The sequence below is a fragment of the Zea mays genome, chromosome 4, assembly GCF_902167145.1.
Source record: "Zea mays cultivar B73 chromosome 4, Zm-B73-REFERENCE-NAM-5.0, whole genome shotgun sequence".
Lineage (NCBI taxonomy): Eukaryota > Viridiplantae > Streptophyta > Magnoliopsida > Poales > Poaceae > Zea > Zea mays.
The window spans coordinates 205,185,045-205,202,448 of NC_050099.1; the positions used below are offsets into that span (position 1 = coordinate 205,185,045).

Consider the following 17,404-nt stretch of genomic DNA (forward strand, 5'->3'; position numbering starts at 1 on the left):
GTATTACAACAGTTAGACAATACACCCAAAAGTTGAATATCACTTCTCAAAGCTCGAACAAATAACAACATAAAGTTCAATTCTCTCAAATAATAGTACTTGGTTGACTTCTTAAAAATCATACAAATTACAGCTTAAAGTTCACTCCTCTCAAATAACCGTAGCGAGTTCACTTCTTAAAAATCAAACAAATTGCAGCATAGAGTTCACTTCTCTCAAATAACAGTAGCTAGTTCACTTCTTAAAAATCAAACAAATTACAGTGTAGAGTTCACTTCTCTTAGATCGAACAAAAAACATGCTACTCGTTATCGCTGAAATCATCATCGTCATTGACAATAGTTATTGATTCTTCGTTGTCACTAGCATATTGCCATCCAGTTTCATCTTCATTGTCGCTTGTCTCATACACTTCCACTTCCTCTTCTCGTTGCACTCGAAATTCATCAACCACACTTCACTGACATTAACAGATTCGTTAGCATCCTGATGTCCAGTTATCTCCATATCTCCTTCATTAACTTGCACTTCAAAACCAACACATGTATCATCTTGGTATGATAGTCCTGAGGAACTAGGTCTTTCATCAATGTCATTTTCAGCCACACTCCACAAGTGCCTATGTGTAAATTTTTGAACAATCTTCCAGCTTCCATAATTCTTGATGTCTTGCCAATAAAATACCTTAGTTGCTTGTGCTGTTAAAATAAAAGTATCATTTTTGTACCAACAACTACTATGGTTTATGCTTCTAAAATATCCATCATATTTCATACTAACTTTCTTGCTATGAGTGTCAAACCAATCACACCGGAAAAGAACAACTGTCTGATGCTCCATCAAATCTGAGTTATACTGCAACTCGATAATTTCTTTTAAGCAGCCATAAAAATCAATGCATTCATTATTATGAGTGCCCTCAACCATGACTCCACTGTTTTGGGTTCTTCTATTGCTCTCACGGTCAATGGTGTGGTACCGGACACCATCAACAAGACATGCAGAAAAATTCGAACTCGCAAATCTGGTTCGCATGCCAATGCATATAGGTCATCATCAATGTCTTCTCCCTCGAGAAAACACAAACTTGCAATCTGAAGACATAAAAAATACATGGTGAAAACAAGTCAATTATTGATGTTGAGGATATGAACTTGAAACTCACATGCTTCTTAAACCATGAGGAAAAGTGCTTCTGAATGGTTTTTTTCCACATTAACAATCCCTTCATTCTCTAACTCTTCCTTATACATCCTGATATGGTATATATTAGAGGTGATAATAACAATTCATATAAAAATGGCAAACATATAAGGAAATGTGTACTTTATATATGGCTCGACCTCCGAACAATTGTTTAGTACATACCAAACCATCTTATCATAATCATCTTGGAGGTATGTAATTCTTGGTGCTCCAAGAAGTTCAACTGCATGCTGAAAAACATAAAATTTGCCTCTACTCAAATCAACACGCTCTTTGTTCCTACCCTCCCGATTGTGTCGTGTGTCAACATCATTGAAGTACCTTGAGCAAGCTGTCAAGCACTCATTAGCAACATATGCTTCTGCAATGGATCCTTCAGGTCTAGCCATATTTCTTACAAAACGTTTCAATGTATACAACCTTCTTTCCACTGGATACATCCACCCATATTGCACCGGTCCTCTTAGGATTGCTCGTCGGGTAAATGAATAGCCAAGTGCAGCATCACATCAAAGAAAGAAGGAGGAAATATTTTCTCAAGCTTCCACAAAATGATTGGGATTTCAACTTTAATTCTTTGCAAAACATCCAACTTCAATGTCTTAGCACATAAGTGCTGAAAGAAAATACCTAATTCAGCAAGTGCTTCATATATGTCCTTACTCATGATTCCTCTAATAGCAGCAGGTAAAATTCTTTGAAGAAGGATATGGCAATCATGAGTTTTCAATGCTTGGAGGTTGCATCCATCAGTACTAAAACATGTTGCTAAGTTAGAAACTGTCACACCCGGCTTTAAGGAACAAAGCCAGGTGCATCTCATACATACGCCAAGAAGACAACATATATAATAACAGAGTGTATAGAGATAAATGTCACAATAATCAGAGTATTTATTACATAGCGGAAGACTTATTACAAAATAAAAGAATAAACATGAAACGAACTAAGGATCGTTGGCGCCAATGTCAACTGAGAAACGCCACCTAGATCAGATCGTACTCCTCGCCTTGTGGCTCCTCCTGAACCACCTGCTCTTCTCCTGTGGGGGGGTGTGAGACAGCAAGGGTGAGCTCACACATGATCATCGCTCAACAAGTTGTGGGGAATAATGTGACATGAACTCACCAAAGGTGGGAGCTCATGGAGTGTAAGGCTTATCAAAGAGAATGGTTAAAGTTGAGCATTGCTTTTAATGTTGGTCAAACTTTTATTAGCAATTACTAGATGTAAGTAAATACCAAACCTTAATAGATAATAGAACAAAATTAATAATAAACCATGCATATGCAAATGACAAAATTGAATTTAAGTTCCATAATTTAATCATCAGAGAGTCCTGAGCTGCTCATGACCGTGAGCTCGGCTAGTATACCAGTTTTACACTCTGCAGAGGTTGTACCCTTTACCCACAAGTCATGCTACCCATCTGCCAAGGGGTCGCGAATCTCATACACCTCTACCTAGGAAGCGCGGCAGGGCAACACTATGAGGCCTTTACAAAGTTCCACTAGCTTCCGAAAACCCGCTACAGTTTATAGGAAGCTCCAATGCAGGGTTCTTGTCTGACCGCCATCGCAGCAAAATCAACCAAGGACCTCCCTACACTGACCACTCCCCTACTGCCCTTGCCCCTTTCGGGTAAGGTAGTCTTCCACTAGCTTTCCTAATTAGTCAGCCAAGGGCGTCCCATTAAACCCTTGTGGTGGCACGTGGTTCTCAAGTTAAGCTCTATGTTCCAATTAACATTAATGATCTTAACATGAACATAAATAGAATAAAAAAAGAATTGGAACATAGATATGATAAATGATTATCCCAATACCATGTAAAGCAATAGCAAACTACCCAAGTGATTCAGGGGTAAACAAGGTAATGAGATAAACAATTTAGGGTGACCTATCGGGTCCCATCAAAATTAACCTATGCATGAATAAGTGACATTAAAGAACATTATTGGGTAAAAAGTGGTCAAGGGCACAACTTGCCTTCAATGAGCTCCTGCTCAGCTACTTCAAACTGCTGCTCACCAGGATCCTCAGTCACGTGTTCTTCTACTCGCCACAGTACAAACAAGCATGGGATATAGAGAAAATCAACATCACACCAAACATGTAAACCAAATATACAGTAATAATCTACACATTAAAATAAAATCCTAGGAACATGAATCATAATTTTTGGAGTTATAGATTTTAAGTTATGAGTTTTCAAAGGTTTCATGTGTTTTAACTAGGATTAAGTGAGAAATAAATTTTCTTACTGTTGTTATGATAAAACAGAGGCTCTAAGTGATAGAGAATTAAATTACAAAATTTTAGGCACTGGAATGGATTAAGTTGGAGCTAGTATGAATCTTCTATGAATTTATCAAGATCTAGTAATTATTTTCATGTTAAAAATCCATTTTCTATTCATTTATTCGATTTTAAGTCATCTCTGGACTAGGCCTCAATTCCTGGAAAGTACAGGGGCTACTGGGTAAAATCTTGAGACACAACGTACAGTGGAGAGGGACGGCGGGTTCTAATCTCTAAATCTATGAGGTTTCATCTGCAAATTATCCAGGTGAACGGGTATCGGATAGCACTGGCCGCTCGATCAACAACGTGCGGCATAGATTAGATCTGATCTCCTCTGAACCGGTACTCAATGTGGAGCCTTGGATCTAGATCCTACGGCTCATATTTGCTCCGCAAACATAAACGCCAGAGCACGATCTCACCCGCTCGTGCTCCGATCAATGGCTGAGATGAGCAGGGGGCGAATCGGTACGCACTTGTAATCCTAACCGTCGATGATCAATCAGACGACCGAGATTATCCACCATCCCTGGCGACGAAACGCGACGGCGGCGCGGACAGCACCCACGACGGCAAGGCATGCCTGGCGACCCCAAGCTCTCGGTACAACGCCTAACGCCCTATTTTGACGGTGCTACATGATGCTCTACATCCAACAAATGCAATCAATGACCAATTACCTCGCAGTTTGTCGCAGACGAACCCGACCACGGCGAGTGGCGGAATGGTGGGATCGGTTGAGCTCCGGCGAGGAATTCAGACGACGTCCGAGGCAGTCCCAGTGCCGATCCACCAGTAACACGTTCCACGAGCCCAGGCGGATCACCCCGACGACCGTCCGACACAGGAACGACGGCGAAGGAACGAGTCAGCGGCGGCGGTGAGCTGTCACCGTGCGGAGGTGCAATAAGAACCTAACGGCGGTGATCTCTCGGTGTCGGGTGGTACCGGGTCTGGCGGATGGGGCGAGCATGAAGGGGGTCGATGGGTTACCAATATGTAGCCGCCAGGGGAAGGTCGGTTGTGGGTGCCCCTCAACGGATTTCCATGATTTGCGCTAGGGGTGAGCTTGTCCGAGCGGCGCGGCGAAGAAAGAGGAGGGATAGAGGTGACAGATGGGTCCCACCATTCAGTGACTCAACGTCACGCGTGAGAGGGACTGAGCAGAGGGGCCCGGTCGTCAGCGCTAAGAGCAGGATTTGGGCCGCGTGGTGTGTTTTTCCTGGTGGGCCGAATTCATGCAGGTTGGCCCGCGAATGGCATTCTCCTTTATCCTTTTTCTGATTTATCTTTTATTTTCTTTTATTTTCTTCTTTCTCCATTATTTCACAAATTCAAATTTAAATACTAATTTAAATTCAAACTTGTGACTAGTTCATTCTCAAACCATATTTGTGCAATTAAAAGTATTAGGTTTGAGGATATTTATTCAAATATATTATTCATGTTTTCATATTCCTTCTCTTTTCTAGATTCAAGAATTTCTTTTAGGATTTAATTTCCATTTTTGGTCTTTAATATTTTCTTGTTACAAAATGCACACAAAAATAAAATATTCAGCATGATGCAATGATTTAGTAGCATATCTTTTTATTAATTGTTCTTGGACATGGTGTTCACATATGATGATGCATGAAGGTCAAACTCACATAAAGAGGAATTGTTTCTCTATTGGTATTATTTCTAGCAATTTACAAAGTGGGTGTTACAAATCCTACCCCCCTTAAAAATAATCTCGTCCTCGAGATTTAGGAAGATCTAGGGAAAAGGTGGGGAAAATCTATGCGAAGCTCTTCTTCTCTTTCCCATGTTGCTTCATCTTCTCCGTGGTGACTCCATTGCACTTTACACATCTTTATCACCTTATTTCTTGTAACTCGAGTCAATGTGTCAAGAATCTTGATCGGATACTCCGTGTAAGTCAAATCACCCTGAACACTGAGCTCTTCCATTGGTAACTGTTCCTCGGGAACACGGAGACACTTCTTCAGTTGAGATACGTGGAACACATTATGCACATCCGATAGACTATCCGGTAACTCAAGTTGGTATGCCATCTCTCCAACTCGCCTAAAGATCAAGAATGGTCCAATATAGCGAGGGGACAATTTGCCCTTAACTTTGAATCTCCTCATCCCACGAAGTGGTGACACCTTGAGGTACACATAATCTCCTTCTTCAAATTCCAGTGGTCTTCTTCTATTATCAGCGTAGCTCTTTTGCCTGGTTTGAGCCACTCTCAAATTCTCTCGAATCATATGGGCTTGTTCTTCTGCTTCTTGAATCAATTCAGGCCCAAAGAACTGTCTTTCTTCAGTCTGATCCCAATATAGGAGCCCTGCGCTTCCTCCCATATAAAGCTTCAAAAGGTGACATTTTCAGACTGGCCTGATAACTATTATTATATGAGAACTCAGCATAAGGTAGACTTTTATCCCAACTTCCTCCATGCTGAAGGGCACAAGCTCTCAACATATCTTCTAATACTTGATTAGTTCTTTCGGTCTGTCCATCGGTCTGAGGGTGATAAGCTGTACTAAAATTCAACTTTGTACTCATATTCTCATGAAAGCTTCTCCAAAATCTTGAGGTAAACTGCGAACCTCGATCAGACACGATCTTCTTTGGTACTCCATGTAAACACACAATCCGAGCCATATATAACTCTGCTAGCTGAGAACCTTTATAAGTAGTCTTTACAGGAATAAAGTGAGCCACTTTAGTCAATCTATCCACAATCACCCATATAGCATCATATCCTTTCTGGGTGCGAGGCAATCCAGTAATGAAATCCATACCAATCTCTTCCCACTTCCACTCGGGTATCTTCAGTGGATGCAGTAGTCCAGCTGGCCTCTGGTGTTCAGCCTTAACTCTTTGACATACATCGCACATAGCCACATATGCAGCTACATCTCTCTTCAATCCATACCACCAATACTTCCGCTTCAAATCCTGATACATCTTAGTACTACCAGGATGAATAGAATAATCCGAATCATGGGCCTCTTTTAAAATAGTCTCTCGAAGGCTTTTAATATCAGGAACACACATTCTGTCCTTGAACCATATGGTGCCCTGCTCATCTTCGGTAAATTCCGGAACTCGACCTTCAGTAATCAGATCCTTAATCTCTTTTATTTTAGCATCACCAATTTGTCCTTTGCGGATTTCTTGCTCCAAAGTAGGTTCCACATCAATAGTAACTCCTTCAGTGTGAGCAACTATCCCCAGGTTAAGTCTCCTGAAATCCTCAACAATCTCATCGGGTAGCTGGGCAACAATGGCTGAATGAACATGCTCCTTGCGACTCAAGGCATCTGCAACCAAATTTGCCTTGCCCGGGTGATAGTGAATCTCCAAATCATAATCCTTAATAAGCTCCAACCAACGACGTTACCTAAGGTTGAGATCCTTCTGAGTGAATATATACTTCAGACTCTTATGATCCGTGTATACTTGGCACTTGGTCCCCATGATATAATGTCTCCAAATCTTTAGCGCATGCACAACGACTGCCAATTCCAAGTCATGAGTGGGGTAGTTCAATTCATGTTTTCGTAACTGACGAGAAGCATAAGCAATCACATGTCCTTCCTGCATGAGCACACATCCTAAGCCTTGGCCACATGCATCGCAATAGATATCGAATCCTTTCTGTAGGTCTGGCATAACCAATACTGGTGGCGATATCAACCTCTTTTTCAATTGCTCAAAGTTGTCTTGGCACTTCTCGTCCCACTTAAATTCTCTTCCTTTCTCCAAAAGCGAAGTCATAGGTTTAGCAATCTTAGAAAATCCTCCAATAAATCTCCGATAATAGCCTGCTAGTCCCAAGAAACTCCGAATCTCCGTAACTGTAGTGGGTATGCTCCACACCACTAACTCCTTGACTTTAGCAGGATCCACTGATATTCTTCCATTAGAAATGATATGTCCAAGAAGAAAGGGCACCTCGCCAATCCAAAACTCGCATTTGCCATACTTGGCGTAGAGTTGATTGTCTTGTAGCTTCTATAGCACCAATCTCAGATGTTCCTCATGATCACTATCACCCTTGGAATAAATAAAAATATCGTCGACGAAAACCATGACAAATCTGTCTAGATCATGTACATCTTATTCTTCAGATCCATAAAATAGCTGGTGCATTAGTTAGTCCAAATGACATAACGATGAACTCATATAAACCATATCGGGTTGACAAAGTCGTCTTGGTAATATCCGATGGCCTAATCTTCAGTTGATGGCAACCCGATCGGAGATCAATCTTCGAGAATACCCTTGCACCTCTCATCTGAATAAATCCTCAATGCGGGGAAATGGACACTTGTTCTACACAGTGACATCGTTAAGGGGTATATAATCCACGCACATCCCTTGTGATCCTTCTTTCTTCTGTATAATTAGAACCGGCGCTCCACAAGGTGAAGAATTCGGACAAATGTACCCAGTCTCTTGTAATTCCATTAATTGCTTCTTAAGTTCCTTTAACTCTTCTACAGACATCATGTATGGCCGTTTAGAAATAGGGGCAGTTCCAGGTAAGAGATCAATAACAAACTCAACTTCCCTATCTGGTGGCATCCCTGATAACTCCTCTGGAAAGACATCCGAAAAAAATCTCTAACCACACGAATGTTGACACCAACAAACTTCCCATCTACTAAGATTAATGCTAGTCTGGTGGCGGTAGTTACTGCAATTCCAACTTCAAATCTTTCTCCTTTGGAACTGGTGAGTTCTATGGTTCCCTTAGCACAATGTATAAACTGTCTTTGCCTTTCTTAACCATGACATACCAAGGATCAAGTCTATACTGCTCTCTTCTAACAGTATAGGTGTAGCTCATATGGGTTAGAAACATAGGGTAAGAAAGGAAGAATTGTAGACAAGGCGGGTGATTACGAATTATGTTACTTTGGGGGATTCATTAGCTAAGTGTGTTGCCTACTAAAGCTAATTCATTACCTTATGGTGGTACATGCTAAGATGCCCAACTATAATGTTTCAATAAATCAAAGAAGCAAATCAAGCATTTATCATCAGAACAATCAACCAATTTTTTTTAATAGAGAAAATAGTTTTAGTTTCGTCTTAGGTTCCCTATCTCTTAAGAAGGTCATAAATGTAGGATTCCAAGGTGTGAAATCCATCGTGTCTCAGAGTAGAAAAGGTCAGAGTAATCAGAGTAGGAAAGCAAAAGGTGAGACAAGATCAAGATGAGATAAGTATAGAATAAATCAGAGTAAGGTAAGTAGTGAAGGGTTTTGTCCATTTCTATCTAGGTTTCGTCCTACAGTCAACATTTCCTCTGATACCACTTCTGTCACACCCGGCTTTAAGGAACAAAGCCAGGAGCATCTCATACATGCGCCAAGAAGACAACATATATAATAACAGAGTGTATAGAGATAAATGTCACAATAATCAGAGTATTTATTACATAGCGGAAGACTTATTACAAAATAAAAGAATAAACATGAAACGAACTAAGGATCGTTGGCGCCAATGTCAACTGAGAAACGCCACCTAGATCAGATCGTACTCCTCGCCTTGTGGCTCCTCCTGAACCACCTGCTCTTCTCCTGTGGGGGGGTGTGAGACAGCAAGGGTGAGCTCACACATGATCATCGCTCAACGAGTTGTGGGGAATAATGTGACATGAACTCACCAAAGGTGGGAGCTCATGGAGTGTAAGGCTTATCAAAGAGAATGGTTAAAGCTGAGCATTGCTTTTAATGTTGGTCAAACTTTTATTAGCAATTACTAGATGTAAGTAAATACCAAACCTTAATAGATAATAGAACAAAATTAATAATAAACCATGCATATGCAAATGACAAAATTGAATTTAAGTTCCATAATTTAATCATCAGAGAGTCCTGAGCTGCTCATGACCGTGAGCTCGGCTAGTATACCAGTTTTACACTCTGCAGAGGTTGTACCCTTTACCCACAAGTCATGCTACCCATCTGCCAAGGGGTCGCGAATCCCATACACCTCTACCTAGGAAGCGCGGCAGGGCAACACTACGAGGCCTTTACAAAGTTCCACTAGCTTCCGAAAACCCGCTATAGTTTATAGGAAGCTCCAATGCAGGGTTCTTGTCTGACCGCCATCGCAGCAAAATCAACCAAGGACCTCCCTACACTGACCACTCCCCTACTGCCCTTGCCCCTTTCGGGTAAGGTAGTCTTCCACTAGCTTTCCTAATTAGTCAGCCAAGGGCGTCCCATTAAACCCTTGTGGTGGCACGTGGTTCTCAAGTTAAGCTCTATGTTCCAATTAACATTAATGATCTTAACATGAACATAAATAGAATAAAAAAAGAATTGGAACATAGATATGATAAATGATTATCCCAATACCATGTAAAGCAATAGCAAACTACCCAAGTGATTCAGGGGTAAACAAGGTAATGAGATAAACAATCTAGGGTGACCTATCGGGTCCCATCAAAATTAACCTATGCATGAATAAGTGACATTAAAGAACATTATTGGGTAAAAAGTGGTCAAGGGCACAACTTGCCTTCAATGAGCTCCTGCTCAGCTACTTCAAACTGCTGCTCACCAGGATCCTCAGTCACGTGTTCTTCTACTCGCCACAGTACAAACAAGCACGGGATATAGAGAAAATCAACATCACACCAAACATGTAAACCAAATATACAGTAATAATCTACACATTAAAATAAAATCCTAGGAACATGAATCATAATTTTTGGAGTTATAGATTTTAAGTTATGAATTTTCAAAGGTTTCATGTGTTTTAACTAGGATTAAGTGAGAAATAAATTTTCTTACTGTTGTTATGATAAAACAGAGGCTCTAAGTGATAGAGAATTAAATTACAAAATTTTAGGCACTGGAATGGATTAAGTTGGAGCTAGTATGAATCTTCTATGAATTTATCAAGATCTAGTAATTATTTTCATGTTAAAAATCCATTTTCTATTCATTTATTCGATTTTAAGTCATCTCTGGACTAGGCCTCAATTCCTGGAAAGTACAGGGGCTACGGGGTAAAATTCTTGAGACACAGCGTACAGTGGAGAGGGACGGCGGGTTCTAATCTCTAAATCTATGAGGTTTCATCTGCAAATTATCTAGGTGAACGGGTATCGGATAGCACTGGCCGCTCGATCAACAACGTGCGGCATAGATTAGATCTGATCTCCTCTGAACCGGTACTCAATGTGGAGCCTTGGATCTAGATCTTACGGCCCATATTTGCTCCGCAAACATAAACGCCAGAGCACGATCTCACCCGCTCGTGCTCCGATCAATGGCTGAGATGAGCAGGGGGCGAATCAGTACGCACTTGTAATCCTAACCGTCGATGATCAATCAGACGACCGAGATTATCCACCATCCCTGGCGACGAAACGCGACGACGGCGCGGACAGCACCCACGACGGCAAGGCATGCCTGGCGACCCCAAGCTCTCGGTACAACGCCTAACGCCCTATTTTGACGGTGCTACATGATGCTCTACATCCAACGAATGCAATCAATGACCAATTACCTCGCAGTTTGTCGCAGACGAACCCGACCACGGCGAGTGGCGGAATGGTGGGATCGGTTGAGCTCCGGCGAGGAATTCAGTCGACGTCCGAGGCAGTCCCAGCGCCGATCCACTAGTAACACGTTCCACGAGCCCAGGCGGATCACCCCGACGACCGTCCGACACAGGAACGACGGCGAAGGAACGAGTCAGCGGCGGCGGTGAGCTGTCACCGTGCGGAGGTGCAATAAGAACCTAACGGCGGTGATCTCTCGGTGTCGGGTGGTACCGGGTCTGGCGGATGGGGCGAGCATGAAGGGGGTCGATGGGTTACCAATATGTAGCCGCCAGGGGAAGGTCGGTTGTGGGTGCCCCTCAACGGATTTCCATGATTTGCGCTAGGGGTGAGCTTGTCCGAGCGGCGCGGCGAAGAAAGAGGAGGGATAGAGGTGACAGATGGGTCCCACCATTCAGTGACTCAACGTCACGCGTGAGAGGGACTGAGCAGAGGGGCCCGGTCGTCAGCGCTAAGAGCAGGATTTGGGCCGCGTGGTGTGTTTTTCCTGGTGGGCCGAATTCATGCAGGTTGGCCCGCGAATGGCATTCTCCTTTATCCTTTTTCTGATTTATCTTTTATTTTCTTCTTTCTCCATTATTTCACAAATTCAAATTTAAATACTAATTTAAATTCAAACTTGTGACTAGTTCATTCTCAAACCATATTTGTGCAATTAAAAGTATTAGGTTTGAGGATATTTATTCAAATATATTATTCATGTTTTCATATTCCTTCTCTTTTCTAGATTCAAGAATTTCTTTTAGGATTTAATTTCCCTTTTTGGTCTTTAATATTTTCTTGTTACAAAATGCACACAAAAATAAAATATTCAGCATGATGCAATGATTTAGTAGCATATCTTTTTATTAATTGTTCTTGGACATGGTGTTCACATATGATGATGCATGAAGGTCAAACTCACATAAAGAGGAATTGTTTCTCTATTGGTATTATTTCTAGCAATTTACAAAGTGGGTGTTACAGAAACATAGCCATCGGGGAATTTCACACTTCTCAAAAAGTCACAAAAAGCAACCTTATGTGTTTTATTCATTGTGTATGGTGCATGAGGAAAATTGTATGAGTCCCCATTATGCTTTAAGTGTAAATGTCTCCTTATGCCCATGTCCTCCAAATCAAGCCTAGCATTAATGGTGTCCTTTTGTCTTTCCAACAATGCCAAGAAATGTACCAAGAAAGTACTCACATATATTTTTTCAATGTGCATTACATCAAGATTGTGGCGCAACTTCAAACTTGACCAATATGGCAAATCCCATAGACATGATCTTCGCTTCCAACATTGACCTTCTACTTCTCTCTTTCTCTTTTTGCTTTTAGTATGTTTTCCTGGTCTTACATCTTTTACCCTCTCCAATTGTTGCATCAACTCATCTATGCTAAATTCCTCTGGCTTCTCACGTTGTTCACTATGGCCATCAAAAGTTTTATTTCTCCTCCAAAGATAATCTTTTGGAAGGAAACATCGATGATAAACATAGCATATCTTGTTCCTTATTCTTTTGGAGCAAGGATTTTTGTCACAATGCACACAAGCGTAATAGCCTTTTGTGACCCGACCTGACAATGTGCTTAAAGTTGGATAGTCGTGAATGCACCATATAACTGCAGCATGTAGTTCAAAATTGTTTCCACTCAATGCATCCCAAGTAGTGACACCTTTCCAAAGCTCCAACAACTCTTCAATGAGTGGTTCCATAAAGACATCAAAATCCTTTCCTGGGCATTCTGAGCCACGAATGAGTAGGCCCATAATGAAGTTGGATTGTTCCATACATTCCCATGGAGGAAAGTTGTATGGTATAAAAAATATTGGCCACATGTTGTATGATGAGCTCATTTTGCCAAAAGGATTGAAACCATCAGTAGCGAGCCCAAGTCTAATGTTCCTTGCATCTTCTGCAAACCGGCCATATTTTCTATCAAAATCTTTCCATGCCTCTCCATCAGCTGGATGACTAAGCTCATTCTCCACATGTTTCCTCTTGAACTTATGCCATTGTGTCTGTTTTGCTATTTCTTTGGAAGCAAACATTATCTTTAGCCTAGGGATCAATGGAAAATGGCGCAATACCTTCTGAGGGATCCGTTTATTTGTATCTTTCCATCTTGATTCACCACAAATTGGACATTGATCTTGCTTTGCATAGTTCTTCCGAAACAAAACACAGTTATTCAGGCACACATGGATTGAAACATACCCAAGTCCTAGTGCACGAATAAGTTTCTTTGCTTCTCCAAAAGATGCAGGAAGGGAGCAATTAGGAAATCCTAATTTCAACAACTTCAATATTGCAGTGAAGCCAACATTGCTAATACAATAAAACGACTTAATATGAAGCAACTTCACCACAAACGAAAATCTTGTATAAGTTGCACCAGGATAAAGTTCTTGTTTCATCTCCTCTAGTATATCTCCAAACATAGATTTCCTTTTATCTTGAACTTCGGCTGTGTATAACTCCTCTACCATACCATTAATCCTATCATTAGGATCTTCTTCATCTTGATTCATACCAGCATCATCATTGAAACTCACATGTTCATCCTCGTGGTCACCATTTTCATTAATTATGTCATCCATGGCTTCTCCATGATACATCCACCTAGTGTATGTACTAGTCATCCCATGAAGATATAAGTGGTCCTCCACCTGTCCTCTATGTCCACTAAGCCGATTCAAACACTTCCGGCATGGACAAGTATCTCTTCATTCGCATTAAATCGCTCTATTACAAGCTTCATGACCTCACTAACTCCTTCTAGGTGTGGCTTGCTGAATAGTGTTGCATTGATCCAAGATTTGTCCATCTGAGAAAAGCAAAATTATTTTAGTGCCCAAAATAAATCAATGTTGCAGCAAGGTAATAGAAGTGAAAAACTTGGTAAATAATAATCATATTATTGTTATGCCACACTTACCACTATCAAATAATCTGTCTTTTCTATCTATGGAGTACCCAGAATACAACAACTGCATAGAACAGCAAGCGCCATTATCTGCATATCTCCTCAACCAATGCACCATATTGCTAATTGTAGTATTTGTTTCATATAAATAGATCTACATGGTTAGAGTAATCCTTACCGGGCGCAGCAAATTGGTGATGTGCGTCGATGTCGAGGTAGAAATCTGGTAGCACAGGCAGACTCGCAGCATGGGCAAAGCGGAACAATTCTTATCGTCCCCCGCAGATCACCTACGGAGTCCTCATCCCCTGGCAGTGCCCATGACCCATCCCCCGCGGATCACTTATGGAGTCCTCGTCCCCCTGGCAGCACCTAGGCCCCAGCGGTGGCTGCGCAACAGGTCTCTGGCGACGGCGGCTGCGCGACAGGCCTCTGGCAGTGGCTGCGCGATAGGCCTCTGGCGTTGTGTGATGTGAAGAGGAGACCTACGTGTAGGAGGAATCCCAGCCGGGGTGACGATGATGCCGAACTCGTACATATAATGGCGCGGTCGAACAGAACTTTGGATGGAGATTGTTTGAAGGATGTAAATGATTTAGTGAATATATGTTATAATTTTAATATGTCCAAATTTAACTGATAGCCTTGTTTAGTCTAGCGGAGAAAACAAGTTCTTTTGCACTACATATAGGAGCTCGAGAGTTCAAATCCTTTAGGCGGATGTGTTTCTATCTTTTTTATCATTTAAACATTTTGATTTTTAAATAATTTTCCCTCAGTTTTGTAGCATAGTATGGGCATCAGTTATAAATTATAGGTATTTTTCAACATGTATATTGATTTTTATTAATAACTACAATAGACATTTTAAATAATTACTTATTTGTAATATCTTATGACGATATGGAACTGGCATATAGTTATGACATTTACTGTTAGTGCCTTATGACAACAAGATATTCGTCACGATATAGCGATTGACTAGTGTTATGACGTTTTCTCAATGTTATTAGTGACGCTTCCCAAAATTCGTCATAAAGTTGTCTTGCCACAAAAAAACGTCATAAAATAAAATAGTCAATGACGAAAATATTCATTGTCATGGGATGTTCGTCATAAAAGGCCACATGTGTTGTAGTGGCATGTACGAGGCACAGAAACTCCTTCGTGCACTCAAGATGACATATGAGCAGATACATGCTTGTCCGAAGGGATGCGTGCTATTTAGGAAAAAATGTGCGGAGGCAAAGTACTGTCTGAAGTGTAAATCGTCTAGGTTCATGGAGGTAGAATCTGGTGATGGACAGAAGAGGCAGCTCAACTTCCTCATGACAATCCTACGGCACCTTTCGTTCATACCGAGGATCCAGCGTCTATACATGACCGAGGAATCCGCGAAACAGATGACATGGCACAAAAATGGAAAACGATACAATCCTAACAAGATGGTGCATGCATTTGATGGTGAAGCATGGAAACACTTAAACGCCATTCACCGTAAGAAAGCCGAAGAGGCTCGTAATGTACGTGTTGCACTGGCCACCGATGGGTTCAATCCCTATGGAATGGGCGCTGCCCCGTACACATGTTGGCCAGTGTTTGTTATCCCAATCAATCTCCCCCGGTGTGTGCTTTAAAAGGTAGAACATATTCATGTCATTGATAATTCCCAGACACCTGGGGAATAAAATGGGCGTGTACATGGAGCCTTTGATTGATGAATTGGTACATGCTTGGGAGGAAGGGGTATGGACGTATGACTGAGGTACAAAGTCAAACTTCAAAATGCATGTTTGGTACCAGTACTTCATGCATGACTTACCGGCGTATGGGCTATTCTGCGTCTGGTGTGTTCACGGTAAGTTCCCATACCCGGTTTGCAAGGAAGCTCTTAGGTTCATTTGGTTGAAAAAGGGTGGCAAATATTCAAATGTCATTGGTTTGACCCTCAAGTGACGAGACATACACATTCTAATCTTGGGATAGTCGAAATTCGACAAGATTCCACCTTACCAGGAGACGATGTCTATATCGTGGCCCAACAGGCCACATAAGTGTATTATCTCTCACATGCGTGCCAAACGAAAGAACATCTTAAGGGTTGGGATGTTGTGTATAATGTATCGTTGCACGGTAAATTACCTATTCCTAACGATAAAAATTATAACTTAGCCCCGGACACATATGGTGGAGAGTTCTTCCAAGAAGATGGGCTAGAAGGGCGATTTGAGATAGACTTAACCGAAGCTATCGGAATGGAAGTAGATATTGAAATGGTTGTTGATGAGGAGGATGATGAGGTGCAAAATGAGAATGACTTAGTAATACTTGAAGGCAATGACATTAATGACGAACTTGCGCCTTTAGATGGTGTTGACTATGAAATGGTTCATAGTGATGATGAGAGTTATGATCTGGCTAACCCCGACACATATGAAGATTATTTTTAATCGATGTAATGCTATATTTTTTTTTATTTCGCACCTGTTTCTAAATACATATTTTTATATGTGATTATTTGTTTACTCTTAATTGCATGTTGTTGGACAAAGATGGTGGGCGGTTGGTTGAGGAAGAGGAGGGAGAGGAGGAGCACCCACAGGACGGTGGAGGAGGCACAGCAGGACGACGACGTCCAACAGCAGGTGGAGCAGCAGGTCGCTGTCGATGCGGCGCGGCAGGACGATGACGATGCTCAACAAGACGCCTCAGGTTTTGGCACCTCAGGTTCGAGTAATGTCTACCTGTGAGGTCCCGTGAGTCTCCCTCAACGTCCCATACTTCAAGACAGACGACCGCTGATTTGGTCGGATGGGAAGAGGCATGTAACTTTATGTTATCCATGCTTCTTTATATTATGTGTTCAAATTCATAATATAAACTAATACTTTTTATTTATCACTTGGACAGGTCTTGGATGGTTGTGGAGAATGTTGGAGGTCATGGCCGCAACCCCAATGGCATCCACGGTCTGCTGTGCAGGGAACACTTCCCTGGACTAGTTGAGTACGCCGGAGTGATAAGCCCAGCCTACACCTTCGACCACTACGTCGTCGCCCCTGATGCTATAGACCGGGACGACAGTGAATTCAACAATAAGGCGGAGCGGGCGAATCAAGTGTTGTGGGTAAGTCTTAGTATAATGTAAAATATGTCGCATTTGTTGCACATTCTTGAAATAATGTATAGATACATCGTATTTGTATGCAGGATTTCTTCAGATGTGAGGCTGGATACGAGGCTAGGGAAGATGTGGTGGCCACCACGAGATGTAAGAAGCTCGTCGTGGACATGCACTACGAGGCACAAATCCAGGCCATCGTCAGCTACCACAGCTCCGTCCTTGGGGAGAAGGTGACCAAGCAGCAAGCCCGAACCATGTCGTTGACCAGCGACC

The 17,404-nt window shown here is 41.8% G+C and overlaps 1 long non-coding RNA gene across 1 annotated transcript; it reads right to left on the bottom strand.

The window, feature by feature from the left end:
- Nucleotides 1–693: 693 nt before the first annotated feature.
- On the bottom strand, nucleotides 694–1,665 carry LOC103654492 (uncharacterized). The gene is made up of 3 exons (XR_566146.2): nucleotides 1,327–1,665; nucleotides 1,166–1,254; nucleotides 694–1,094 (listed from the first exon to the last, which is right to left on the bottom strand). It is a non-coding gene; the product is annotated as an uncharacterized lncRNA (long non-coding RNA).
- Nucleotides 1,666–17,404: the final 15,739 nt, after the last annotated feature.